The 14,767-nt window shown below is 39.7% G+C and overlaps 1 protein-coding gene and 1 pseudogene across 2 annotated transcripts in view; one reads left to right on the forward strand and one right to left on the reverse strand.

Annotated features, from left to right (window-relative positions):
- The window catches only part of LOC109488873, a 37,854-nt pseudogene extending 26,383 nt beyond the window's left edge, over positions 1–11,471 (forward strand).
- Positions 1–14,767, reverse strand: part of NAALADL2 (N-acetylated alpha-linked acidic dipeptidase like 2) — a 1,303,052-nt gene that overhangs the window by 1,229,560 nt on the left and 58,725 nt on the right. The window lies entirely within an intron of this gene.

Below are 14,767 nucleotides of genomic sequence, written 5' to 3' on the forward strand. Positions count from 1 at the left end.
TTCTTTATCCCTTTCTTCCCCTACCGATCATCCTAGTTCTTATGTTCCATAGATGAGAGAAATCATATGATAATTGTCTTTCTCTGCTTGACTTATTTCACTTAGCATTATCTCCTCCAGTGCCGTCCATGTTGCAGCAAATGTTGAGAATTCGTTCTTTCTGATAGCTGAGTAATATTCCATTGTATATATGGACCACAGCTTCTTAATCCAGTCATCTGTTGAAGGGCATCTCGGCTCCTTCCATGATTTGGCTATTGTGGACAATGCAGCTATGAACATTGGGGTGCATATGGCCCTTCTCTTTACTACGTCTGTATCTTTGGGGTAAACACCCAGTAGTGCAATGGCTGGGTCATAGGGTAGTTCAATTTTTAACTTTTTAAGGGACCTCCACACTGTTTTCCAGAGTGGCTGTACCAACTTGCATTCCCACCAACAATGTAGGAGGGATCCCCTTTCTCCACATCCTCTCCAACAATTGTTGTTTCTTGCCTTGTCTATCTTTGCCATTCTAACTGGCGTAAGGTGGTATCTCAGTGTGGTTTTGATTTGAATTTCCCTGATGGCTAATGATTTTGAACATTTTTTCATGTGTCTGTTAGCCATTTGTATGTCTTCATTGGAAAAGTGTCTGTTCATATCTTCTGCCCATTTTATGATTTGTTTATTTGTTTCTCGTGTATTGAGTTTGAGAAGTTCTTTGTAGATCTTGGATACCAGTCCTTTATCTGTGGTGTCCTTTGCAAATATATTCTCCCATTCCGTGGGCTGTCTCTTAGTTTTTTTGACTGTTTCCTTGGCTGTGCAGAAGCTCTTTATCCTGATAAAGTCCCATAAGTTCATTTTATCTTTTATTTCTCTTGCCTTTGGAGATGTGTCGTGAAAAAGGTTGCTCTGGCCGATGTCATAGAAGTTGTTGCCTATGTTCTCCTCTAGAATTTTGATGGATTCCTGTCTCACATTGAGGTCTTTCATCCATTTGGAGTTTATTTTTGTGTATGGTGTGAGAGAGTGGTCAAGTTTCATTCTTTTGCATGTAGCTGTCCAATTTTCCCAGCACCATTTATTGAAGAGACTGTCTTTTTTCCACCGGATGTTTTTTCCTGCTTTATCAAAGATTAGTTGCCCAAAGAGCCGAGGGTCCATTTCTGGGTTCTCTATTCTGTTCCATTGGTCGATGTGTCTGTTTTTGTGCCAGTACCATGCTGTCTTTGTGATCACAGCTTTGTAGTACAGCTCGAAATCCGGCATTGTGATGCCCCCAGCTTTGTTTTTCCTTTTCAACAGTTCCTTGGAGATTCGGGGCCTTTTCTGGTTCCATACAAATTTAAGGACTATTTGTTCCAGTTCTTTGAAAAATGTCCTCGGTATTTTGATCGGGATAGCATTGAAAGTGTAGATTGCTCTGGGTAGTATGGACATTTTAACTATGTTAATTCTTCCAATCCATGAGCATGGAATATTTTTCCATCTTTTTATGTCTTCCTCAATATCTTTCAAAAGTGATCTATAGTTTCTAGCATATAGGTCCTTTACGTCTCTGGTTAAGTTAATTCCAAGGTAACGCATGGTTTTTGGTGTTATTGTAAATGGGATGGATTCCCTAATTTCTCTTTCTTCAGTCTCGTTATTCGTGTATAGAAATGCAACTGATTTCTGGGCATTGATTTTGTATCCTGCCACCTTACTGAATTGTTCTATAACTTCTAATAGTTTGGGAGTGGATTCCTTTGGGTTTTCCATATAGAGTATCATGTCATCTGCAAAGAGAGACAGTTTGACTTCTTCTTTGCCGATTTGGATACCTTTGATCCCTTTTTGTCTTCTGATTGCTGTTGCAAGGACTTCTAGTACTATGTTGAATAATAGTGGCGAGAGTGGGCATCCTTGTCGTGTTCCTGATCTTAAGGGAAAGGCTTCCAGCTTTTCCCCATTGAGAATAATGCTTGCAGTAGGCTTTTCATAGATGGCTTTTATGAGATTGAGAAATGTACCCTCTATTCCTACACTCTGAAGGGTTTTAATCAGGAAAGGATGCTGTATTTTGTCAAATGCTTTTTCTGCATCAATTGAGAGGATCATATGGTTCTTGAGTCTTTTCTTGTTGATATGATGTATCACATTGATTGATTTGCGAGTGTTGAACCATGCTTGCATCCCAGGTATGAATCCCACTTGGTCATGATGGATAATCCTTTTAATGTACTGTTGGATTCTATTAGCAAGGATCTTGTTGAGGATTTTGGCATCCATATTCATTAGAGAAATCGGTCTGTAATTCTCCTTTTTGAGGGGGTCTTTGCCTGGTTTGGGGATCAAGGTAATATTAGCCTCATAGAATGAGTTTGGTAGCTTTCCTTCTGTTTCTATTTTTTGAAATAGCTTTAGGAGAATAGGTATTATTTCTTCTTTGAATGTTTGGTAGAATTCCCCAGGAAAACCGTCTGGGCCTGGAGTTTTATTATTTGGAAGGTTGTTTATCACTGACTCAATTTCTTCATAGTTAATTGGCCTATTTAAGAAATCTATTTCTTCCTGTTTCAGTCTTGGTAGTTTATAGGTTTCCAGGAAGGCCTCCATCTCTTCCAGATTGTTTAGTTTTTTGGCATATAGCTGTTGATAAAAGTTTCTAATAATCCTTGCAATTTCAATGGTGCTGGTCGTGACCTCTCCCTTTTCAGTCATAATTTTAATAATCTCAGTCCTTTCTCTTTGTTTTTGGACAAGTTTTGCCAGTGGTCTATCAATTTTATGGATTCTCTCAAAGAACCAGCTTCTAGTCCTGTTGATCTGCTCTACTGTGGTTCTGGTCTCTAATTCATTGATTTCTGCTCTAATCTTGGTCAACTCCTTCCTTGTCAGTGGGTTAGGCCTGTCCCTCTGTTGCTGTTCCAGTTTCTTGAGGTGAGAATATAGAAACTGCATTTTAGATTTTTCTATTCTTTTGAGTGAGGCTTGGATGGCTATGTATTTCCCCCTTAGGACTGCCTTTGCAGTATCCCATAGGTTTTGGACCGTTGTGTATTCATTCTCGTTGGTCTCCATAAATTGTTTAATTTGTTTTTTGATTTCCTGGTTTATCGAGTCATTCTTGAGCAGGATGGTTCTTAGCCTCCAAGTGTTTGAGTTTCTTCCAGGTTTTTCCTTGTGGTTGAGTTCCAATTTCAGAGCGTTGTGGTCTGAGAATATGCAGGGGATAATTTCAATCTTTTGGTATTGGCTGAGACCTGTTTTGTGTCCCAGAGCATGATCTATTCTTGAGAATGTTCCATGGGCATTTGAATAGAATGAGTATTCTTTGGTTCTGGGGTGTAGTGTTCTATATATATCTATGAGGTCCAACTCGTCGAGTATGGCATTCAAAGCCTTTGATTCTTTGCTTAGTTTTTGCCAGGGTGTTCTGTCTATTTCTGATAGTGGGGTGTTGAGGTCCCCTACTATTACTGTGTTCTTATCTATATGTCTCTTTATTTTGGTTAAGAGTTGGCTTGTGTATCTTGCTGCTCCCCTGTTGGGGGCATATATATTAATAATTGTCATATCCACTTGTTGAATACTTCCTTTAAGAATAATATAGTGCCCTTCTGTATCTCTCTCTATGGCCTCTAGTTTAAAATCCAGTCTATCTGATATGAGAATTGCTACTCCAGCTTTCTTTTGAGGTCCATTTGCGTGGAAGATGGTACTCCATCCCCTTACTCTAAGTCTGAATGCATCTTTGGGTTCAAAATGAGTCTCTTGTAGACAGCAAATGGATGGGTCATGTCTTTTTATCCAATCTGCAACCCTGTGGCGTTTTATGGGAGAGTTTAAGCCATTTAGATTGATAGAGATTATTGACAGATATGATTTTAATGATGCCATTTCTCTTTAAAGTCTTTGTATCGGTTGTGACTTGCTGCTCTGTATCACTCTTGGGGCCTTTTTACCTTTATAGAGCCCCCCTTAATATCTCCTGTAGGGCTGGTTTCGTGGTTACGAAATTGGTTAATGATTGGCGATTTTGGAACGTCTTTATTTCTCCATCAATTCTGAATGACAGCTTTGCTGGATAAAGGATCCTTGGCTGCATGTTTTTCTCTGAAAGAGCTTTAAAAATGCCCCCCCAAGCCTTTCTCTCATTCCAGGTCTCTGTAGACAGGTCTGACGTAATCCTGATACCTTTGCCTTGGTACGTGAGAAATTTCTTTGCCCTGGCCGCTTTCAATACTGTATCCTTGGATCTAATATTTGCGAATTGCACTATGACATGCCGTGGCGTAGGTTTGTCCTGGTTGAGCTTGGATGGGGTCCTCTCTGCCTCTTGGACACGAATGCTTGTTTCCCTTGCTAGATTAGGGAAGTTTTCAGCTACAATTTGTTCAAATATCTCTTCTAGACCTCTGTTTTTCTCCACCCCTTCAGGGATGCCGATGATTCTGACATTGGATCGTTTCATAGAGTCAGTAATCTCCCGTAATCTACATTCGTGGGCGTGGATTTTTTTAAGACCAGCTTCTATTTTCGTTTTTTCTTCTACTAACCCATCCTCCAATTCGCTAACGCGTTCCTCTGCCTCGGTGACCCTGGCCGTCAGAGCCTCTAGTTTTGACTGTATTTGGCCCACTGAGTTTTTAATTTCTGTCAGATTCGCTCTCATTTCTGCCCTTAGGGATTCTATATTCTCAGCAACGCTTTCTCTGATGCTTTTTTCAAGTTTACTCATCATCTTGACCATTGTTGCTCTGAATTCCATTTCTGATAATTGGGATACATCCATATGTATTAATTCTGTGGCCGAGGCCAATTCTGTGGCAGAGGCCACAGACTCATTATCTTTTCTTTGCTGGGGGGGACTTCTCCTTCTCGTCATTCTGATGAAGAGAGATTGCAGGGTTGTCCAGAGCCCAAGTGTTGACTGGGACCCAGGCCGTGCGCCCTTGTTTTATAGAGATCTTAGGGATGTGGGCTTCTTCCTTAAAGAGTTTATTTATTTATTTGAGAGAGAGAGAGACAGTCAGCAAGAAAGGGAACCCAAGCAGAGGAGTGGGAGAGGAAGAAGCAGGTTCCCGGTGGAGAAGCCCGATGAAGGACTCCTTACGGAGCGTTGTGATCACACCCTAATCCGAAGACAGGTGCTTGGTGACTGCGCCACTCAGGCGCTCCGGGTTGTGGGCTTCTTGATTTTTCAGCCTGCCTTCTGGGGGAGGGGCCTGCCTGCCGGTACTCAGAAAACCCTGTTTGGGTAGAGTCTCTGTGTCCCTTGCGAGGGGGGATGGGGATGGGCACCCTGTGAGCCGGTATTTCCGGGCTTTTGTTCTCTGGCGGCTTTCCCTGGCGGTTTGCTATGCCTCTTCTGAGAGAGCAGCAGCGGCTGAAATTCAGCCTCTGTCTCAGAACAGAGGGATCGCGGATCGTTCTCCACTGATGTTCTGGCCACTTTAACTCTGTTTCTGTTGGTGCTGCTCAACCCTGCAGCATCCCGGGCTGTGCGCCCCACACCCGGCGTCCCAGCCCTCACTTCCAGGGCCGGCACGTCTCTGTCCTTTGTGTTTCCAACCCCGCCAGCCGCCAGCCGCCCCGCGCGGGCTCCCGGAGCTCCCCGTCTCAGTCTGGTGTCTCACGGGTGCTGACCGCGAGTCCGCCTGCTCCCCCGTGCAGGTGGCCCTCCAGCCGCCAGCCGCCCCGCGGACGCTCCCGGAGCTCCCGGTCTCAGCCTCGATCCAGTGAGCACACCGGAGCTCCGGAGCTCCGTGAGATGCTTGGTGGTGCACGCTCCCGGCTCACGGACTCAGTCTGCCGTTTCCAGAGTGCGGGTCCGCGGTCCGCCCGCTCCCCGGTGCAGGTGGCCCGCCAGCCGCCCTGCGCGCGCGCTCCTGGAGCTCGCGTTCTAAGTCTGTTGTCTCGCGGGTGCCGTCCGCGAGTCCGCCTGCTCCCCCGTGCAGGTGGCCCGCCAACCGCCAGCCGTCCCGCGTGCGCTCCCGGAGCTCCCTTCTCAGCCTGCTGTCTCAAGCGTGCGGGTCCGCGGTCTGTCCGCTCCCCCTTGCAGGTGGCTACCGCTTCCCGGCGCCCTGACACTGCGGCTCCCTCCCCCTTCTGTTTAGCTTCGGATATCTGTGCGCGGTTTCACGGCTCCCCGCTTCGTACCTCGATACTCAGCGCTGGAGATGTTCATTTGTAGAGATCCAGATGTATCTTCCTGCATCTCAGGCTGACTCCGTGGATATTCCTGCTGGTCTGGTACCTATCCAGCTCAACTCAGGGGACCGGCTGAAAAAGGGGTCCCCTACTCCTCCGCCATCTTAACCTCCATCTCCCTCTGGTCTAGACTTTTTAAAAAGGAGGACTGGTAAAAATGGTAATATCAAATATGCATCTTTATTAATCTGAGCAATATACAGTACAGGATGAAGTTTTAAAAAACATGATTAAGAAAACTACAAATAATAAAGGCAAAACAACAAAGATGATAAAAACATTTTAAACATAATGAATTAATGAACTTTTAGATGTTTTAATAAACATGTTTAATAAGAGGTGCCTTAATAAATGTTCAACTCTCTATTTCACTCAGGTCATGATTTCAGGGTCATGAGATCGAGCCCTGTGTCAGGCTCTATGCTGGGTGGGGAACCTGCTTAAGATTCTCTCTCTCTCCCTCTCCTTCGCTTCACCCCCCCACACTCCCACACCCCAGCACATGTGCATGCAATCATGCTCATGGTCTCACTCTCAATAAATAAATAAATAAATAGGGGTGCCTGGGTGGCACAGCGGTTAAGCGTCTGCCTTCAGCTCAGGGCGTGATCCCGGCGTTATGGGATCGAGCCCCCACATCAGGCTCTTCAGCTATGAGCCTGCTTCTTCCTCTCCCACTCCCCCTGCTTGTGTTCCCTCTCTCGCTGGCTGTCTCTATCTCTGTCAAATAAATTTTTAAAAAATCCTTAAAAAAATTAAAAAATAATAAATAAATAAATAAATCAAATATGTTTAATAAAATGTTTTTCTGCGATAAATACTAATAGCAAATAGACTATGAAATAGCAAATAGTTGATAATATTTGTTTTTTCTACCAGCCACTGAAGTGGGAAAAAAGGGAAAAAAAGAAAAGTAGGAGGGATTGGGAGAAGAGGAAGAGACTCCTCCTTTCTTTATTTCTCTAAAGCTCTAGAGACAGAATGCACCAAAGATTAGAATCAGGTCTGTTCTTGTTCTACCAGGCAGGCTCCATTTCAAGCAAAAGGTGAAAGAGTTTGGCTTGCTCCTTTATAAAAGCCAGTAACACTTAAAAAGAAAGCCCAGATTTGCTATGCAGCATTTGGTGCAGAAGTTACAGGGAAACCTACCACTAAAATTTCCTATCTCTGAAAAATAACGTCAAGATAGGTCATTTATATTTTGAAAATTGCTGATTTGACTCTTCCACAGAAAATATTGAAAATTGAAAGACTAAATCGCATACAGTCACTCATCCTAGCAGTAATAGGAAACATAGGCGGTGTATACTTTATTAGAAGACCTACTATAAGAAGAGTACTTTATATTCTAATAATAAAAGGGAAATGCTGAGTCAAAACTTGGAAATCTTTTAATTCTTGTAAAATTATTAAATTTTTAAACGCAATTCATTTTGTTGTTTCTGTATTACAAGACAATCCATAAATGTTCACCACTTCAAGATAGTTTCGTTTGTTCAAAATCGCATTCTTTTTAAAATAGCATTTCTAGTATTAAGGGAAATAAGCACACATCTTAGTCATTTTTATTTTAAGTAATCTAATTATTAATTTAAAATTCCAAAAAGGCATTTTTTGAAGCAAAAGTAGTTTGGACAATTACATTTTTTATCAATAAGATAAACTGAACCAAATCAAAAATAAGTATTACCTACCCCTTAAGATAAATGTTGATTTTAGCAACCAACTTTTGTTTTGTTTTAACATTGAGGTAACAGAAAGAAAAATATAAATAGTTAAGTTATGGTTAGATTTTCTTCAGAAAAACATATCAAGGACTATGTACAGCATCCGGAAATCCTTGTAGACACAGAAACACAGCAGACCTCTTTGGCACTGTTATAGTACTGAGACACGCCACCTGAGGGGTAGGAGTCACTGCCTCATGCCCTACATGTCCTCACCGCCCTATCACTTTTATCTTCAACTTTCAGAAATCGGATGGATTAGGCGTGTTAAATACTTCCTTATACCCTGTCCCCCACTTTTTTTTTAAGAAAAGCATCCAGGTGCCTTGTTTTATTCATGAGGCTATGCCAGAAATCATTAACAGAAATAAACAGAAATAAAGTTAGGAAATCTCAGCCAAGGCCAAAGATTTCTCTGGACTTCAGTCTTCTCTTTTGAGTGTAGCTATCATATGCACCCCTCACTTCATAATGCAGACATGCTCAATGCTAAAATGACTTTATTAATGGAACTAAGTCAAAGCACTCTGCCTCTGAATGTAACAATGGCAATGAAGATTTGTGAAACTGGATAAGAGTGCTTAAATTTAAGTAGCACCAGAATTAAACGGCATAGAAAGAGGTGATTAAAGCTCAAAAAACTTTCCTGTCATAGCCGCTTAGGCATTCATTTTCCTTTAATTTCCCTTGCTTTTGAAAGGGAAAATTTCACCCCTCATGCACTGTCAAAGTTTTCTGAACATATGAAAAATACCAAAATTATTTTTTCTTTATATTAAGTCTGAGTGCCTCAGACATGTGTACAACACTTGGAAAAGCATAACATGTCATTGAGACTTTGGAAAAATTATTCTCCCCAATTAACAGGTTCCCTCATCCAAAATGGTAAAATATACTATATATATATACATAGCAATAGCTAATAATAGGCATGAAAATGATTTACTAATGAAAAATGGAGCTAAGAAAAAATATTTGGGATAATTTAATGACCACAAATAATGAGTATCAAAAATGCTGTATCAGCTTTTTTTTAGCAGTGAATTTTTTTTTATGATTTTATTTGTTTATTTTACAGAGAGAGAGAGAGAGAGAGAGAGAAAGCATAAGCAGGAGGAAAAGGGCAGAAGGAGAGGGAGAAGCAGGGAGCCTGATGTGGTGCTTGATCCCAGAACCCTGGGATCATGACCTGAGCCGAAGGCAGATGCTTAACCAACTGAGCCACCCAGGAGCCCCTACTATATCACTTTTTTAATAAGTTATAATAATACATTTACTAAATGTATACAATGGCATTTCAAGAAGGAGAAGTACCTCAGTAGTCAAGATAGCAGGAAAATAATCAAGAGATAATTCACCAAAGTAATCCCACCAACACTTTCACTGAGTTGTGGGAAGAAACAAACCCCCATGGCTCCGGATAAATTAAAAAATCATTTAAAAATTAATTTTAGGTTTTTTTTAAACAAGGTTTTATTTATTTATTTTGCATTTTTTACTTTTATTATTAACATATAATATATTATTTGTTTCAGGGGTATAGGTCTATGATTCATCAGTCTTACACAACACACAGTGCTTACCACAACACATATCCTCCCCAATGTTCATCATAATTTTAGTTTCTTAAGTCACAGCTCTAAATACTTGTGAACATCTCAACTCTGAGCTTATCTCCAGCAGCCTGTACCTTTAATCCTCTTCAGCCACCCCATTCCCAGGGTCACATCCTGGGCCACCATCATCTGAAACAGCTTAAATTACCCCCTGATTACAGCCCTCATCATTCCAAAAATCTCACTGCATTCCTTCTGATACATTTGATCCTGAAACTCACTGAAGTTTCTTATGCTCTGACCACCTCTACTTTCTTGCAGGTCATCACTCCCACACACACCCCCAGCCCTGCCATGTCCCTGTCTAAATTCCTTATGATCCAACCTAGACTTTATGACACATAATTTCAACAAAATTCTTGTCAGAATCCATTCCCTCTGCTTCAGCCCTGTTAACCGAAGACCTTTCTCAGACCTATCATTTGCCCCCTATGCTCCTGTGCCCAGATTCCTGAAGACTAATGTAGAACATCATGCTAAAAATACACTGCCTCTCACCTCAGCTGAGCTCCCCAGGCCACTGAGCTACCCTTTGGTTAGGCCACCTTTCCCACTGCCTTCAGTGATAGTCCCTAATGTCCATTGTACTCTCCAGGCATCATATCCTATCCCTAACCTCTTCTCCTTCAGCAGATAGTTCCTCACAGTTCCATCAAGAAGAATCTTTCTCACTCTCCTTTCCCCAGAGATATATTTATCTATAACTGTGCCATCTTTTCCTCATGCCCTAAAGGAAGAAACTTCTACCTTAGGCTTGTCCCTCTATCTGTTCTTTAAATCCTATTTGCTCTCAATCACTCAAGGTCTTTATCTTCTCAATGATCTTTTCTTTCACACATCAACTTCCTCTCAACTGGATCCTTCCTTCATCATCCTATAAATATGTTCACATTTCTCCTTGACTTATGCTTACTTCTTCCCTTCCTAAGTACCCTTCCTGTAAGAGCTGCTTATGCTTCCTGTCCCCACATCCCCTTTTGCATCCCCCAACCTTTTGCAATTTGCTGCTACTTCAACCACACTATTGAAATTATTCTTGCTAAGATCATTTAAATGACTTCTAAGTTTCTAAATTTAAAAGCCAGGTTTTCATTCTCTTACTTGACCTCCCTATGGTATTTAATGCTCCTGGTCGGTCCCACCTCTTCAACGGCTCTCTCCTGGTTTTAGAATAATATTATCCCTTCTTTCTCCACTTACCTCTCTAACCAGTTTTTCTCAGTCTGTTTCCTAGACTCTTCTGCCTATACATATCAAAAAAAATGTTTAAAAACAAACTCACTGGCATCCCAGTGGAATTTCTGGGCTGAGCCACACACAGCAAGGCTCTGTCATGACAATATCATAAGGATTGTGACTGCCAGCACTCACAGACCTGAGGGTGTTAATGGTATTTACACCATAATCATGGAGTTTGGTGGCAATGTCACTTTACACCAAGTCACATATGGTGCTATCAGCTGTCCTGAGGAGGAGAAAGGAGGCCTCACTCCTATGCCAGAGAACAACTAAATTTGGGAAAGTGTATACTTTCATACACCTAGGAAAATAAGTATTCCCTAGATGTGTGAATGGCCTGCTTTTCCTTCACTCATAAAGCATTGTACACTTGGACCTGAAGCTGGCAAACATTTTGATTAATGAGCAAGATGCCTGAAAAATTGGTGACTGATTACGTCGAGAAGCTGGAAGATCTGCTGTGCTTCCAAGACTCTTTACCAGATAGACAGCACATACATCCAGCCAACCCCAGAGCTCCTGAGAGACCATAATGCCCAGAGCTGACATCTATTTTTTTGCTATCATTGCCTAGCAAATGGCTGCCAAAGAGGTGCCTTACTCAGGGGAGCATCAGTATATTATCTACAATGCAGTGGCCTATAATCTTCATCCACCTCTCTCAACAGCTGTCTTCACTGACTCTATCTCTGGGAAAAGGCAAGATTAGCTGCTACTACTAAGTGCAGAACTTTTGGTTGACTTTAACTCCTTAAAACCTGAATTTGGCTGATTTTAAACCAACTGCATTAAGATAAGTTTTTGTCTTTGTTTCTCTTCATTTTTAAAGAGGACATTTGTAGGAGGGATTTTTAGAAAACAACTTTATTTAAAAAACTCAAAAAAAAGAAAAAAAGAAAAAAGAATTGCCAGAATGTAAATTTGACATAAAGTAAAAGTATTACATTTTTTAACAAAAAATAATAAATATTAATTTAGACCAATGCTCTGTAAGCATAATAAACTTGAAATTAACAGCATAAATACTTTGCAAATCAGACAGAGCATTTCAGTTAACAGCTACTTTCAAGATGGTACGGAAAATAAATGGAGAGGAAAACACTGAGCATGCATTAAGATCTTCTACACTGCTCCAGAGGAGAAACAAGTAACCTTCTCTTAAGCTTCTCTAATTTTCTTCTTAAGCTGTAATATAAAACTAAACCAACTTAACTAAACTCAACATGATTATAAAATATCTGTCCTATTGTAATAATCTTTAATTTAAAAATGTAATAACTCCCTCAAAAAGAGGAAATTAAAACTAAATTAAGTAAAAGAAATGAAAGAATAAAGAATACAGTAGAAATCAATGAAACAGAAAACAACAGAAGAATTCAATGAAATCATAAACTGATTCTTTGGGGTGCCTGGGTGGCTCAGTCAGTTAAGCGGCTGCCTTCAGTTCAGGTCATGATCCCAGGGTTCTGGGATCAAGCTTCTCATCAGGCTCCTTGCTCAGTGGAGAGCCTGCTTCTCCCTCTCCCTCAGCGTGCCACTCTGCCTACTTGTGCTCTGTATCTCTCTGTTAAATAAATAAATAAAATCTTAAAAAAAAAAAAAAAAGCTGATTCTTTGAAATAATCAAAAAAAAAAAAAAACAGACTGGGGAAAAAAGAGAGAAGACAAAAACTTTCACTATCAAGTATCAGAGACACAGCACCACTCCAAATGCTACAGTTATTAATTAAGAGAATATCATGAAAAACTCTACGGCAATAAATCCTACAACTTAGATAAAACAGAAAAAATAGTCTCAAACTGTCAAAATTCATTCAAGAAGAAATAGCTATTTATGGGCCTCTGGTTGGCTCAGTTGGTTAAGCGTCCAATTCTTGACTTCGGCTCAGGTAATGGTCTCAGGATTGTAAAATCAAGCCCCATGTCAGGCTCCATGCTGGGCATGGAGTCTGCTTAAAATTCTCTCTCTCCCTCTGCCCAACACCCAACCCCATCTTGCCCTCTCTAAAAAAAGAGGAAGAAGAAGAAGAAGAAGAAACAGCCATTTAAACCCCCGTAACTTTTAGAGAAATTGAATTTGTAGCTAACACCTACCCACAAGTAAAAATCCAGACCCAGATAGCTTTATTAGAAAAGTCTCCTAAATACCTAAGAAAGAAATAATCTCAACACCAAACAAAATCTTCCAGAAAAGTGAGGAGGACGATTATGTCCCAACTCACTCTATAAGGCTATCATTACCCTAAAAGATAGTTGAGGCCAATATGCCTCAGGTAAATAAATGCAAAAATTTAAAACAAAATTTAGGCCCAAAGAATCCAACGATATATAATGATCAAATGGGGTTTATTCATTTATTCCAGAAATGCAATGTTGGCTTAACATTTAAACAGTAATTAATTCACAATATTCCAGACTGAAAAAAGAAAAACATGATCATTTCAATGGATGCAGAAAAGCCACGTGACAAAATCCCTTATCCAACATGCTAAAATTTCTTAGCACACTAGGAATAGAAGAGAAGTTCTGGCATTTTCCAAAAAACCTCCATTTAACAGCATACTTAACGGTGAAAGAATGAACATTTTCTTCCTAAGATCACAAAAAACATAAAGATGTTTGTCACCACTTTTACACAACATTACTCTAGAGATTTTAGCAAGAGCACCTGTGTGTGTGTGTGTGTGTGTGTGTGTGTGTGTGTTGAGGGGGATGGGGAGTTTAAAATAATAAAAGGCATTCAGTTTGGAAAGGAAGAACTAAAACTGCCTTTGCAAATAATCTTATAGGACATAATACTCTATAGAGATAACCCAATGGAATCTGCAGCAACAAAAAAATACTAGAAATGAGTTTAATAGCAAGGTTGTAAGATCCAAGATCAACATACAATACATATAAATCAACAGTACTTCTATAAACTAAAAATGAATCATCAGAAATTCAAATTTACAAAAAAAACCTTAAAACATAAAAATATGAAATATTTAGAAAATAAATATGACAAAAAAGTATGACTTGTGAAATAAAAACTTAAAATATTGCAGAAATTAAAGAAGATATCTGTAAACAGAGAGGCATACCTTGTCCATAGGTCAGAAAACACAATAGTGTTAAGATGTCAATTCTCCCCAAACAAAATCCTAGCCTGATTTTTGTATTAAATTGAAAGCTGATTTTAAAAATCATGTAGAAATGCAAAGGGCCTAGAATAAGCAAAACAACTTCGAAAAAGAACAAAGTTGTAGGGCTGGCTCAGACAGAGATAGGCAAGTAGATCAATGCAACAAAACAGATATTCCAAAAGAGACACACACATATATGGACAACTGATTTTTTACAAAGGAAAAAAGGCAATTCAGCTTTGAACAACTGATGCTGAATTGTTGTGATGAACACTGGGTGTTGTATGTAAGAGATGAATCACTAAATTCTGAACCTGAAACCAATTTACCATATATGTTAACTAACTTGAATTTAAATAAAACATTGAAATAAAAAAAAAAAAAACCCGATGCTGGAACAACTGAAAATCAATATGCAAACAAACAAAAGAAAAAGAAAGGACAGCTGATCCATGCTTTAATCCTTATATAAGAATTACTCATAATGGATGACAGACCTAAATTCTAAAAAATTTTAACTTTTAGAATAATGCATAAAAGAAAACCTCTGTGAGCTTGGTGTAAATGAAGATTTCTTAGTATGATACTGCAAAAGCATAATCTGTAAAAGAACAAAATGACAAATTGGATTTCATCAAAATTTAAAACTTCTATTCAAAAGGCACTGTAAATGAAAAGAGAAGCCACAGACAGGAAAATATATTTTCATGTCACTTATATGATAAAGAATTTGTATCTAGAACATGTAAATAACTCTCACAACTCAACAAAAAAACAATCGAAAATTTGGCAAAAGATTAAGACAAGCACATCATCAATAAATATATATAGAAAGCAATAATCAAATGAAAAGATACTTAACATCATTAGTCATAAGAGA

The sequence above is a fragment of the Ailuropoda melanoleuca genome, chromosome 1 (assembly GCF_002007445.2).
Source record: "Ailuropoda melanoleuca isolate Jingjing chromosome 1, ASM200744v2, whole genome shotgun sequence".
NCBI classification, from domain to species: domain Eukaryota; kingdom Metazoa; phylum Chordata; class Mammalia; order Carnivora; family Ursidae; genus Ailuropoda; species Ailuropoda melanoleuca.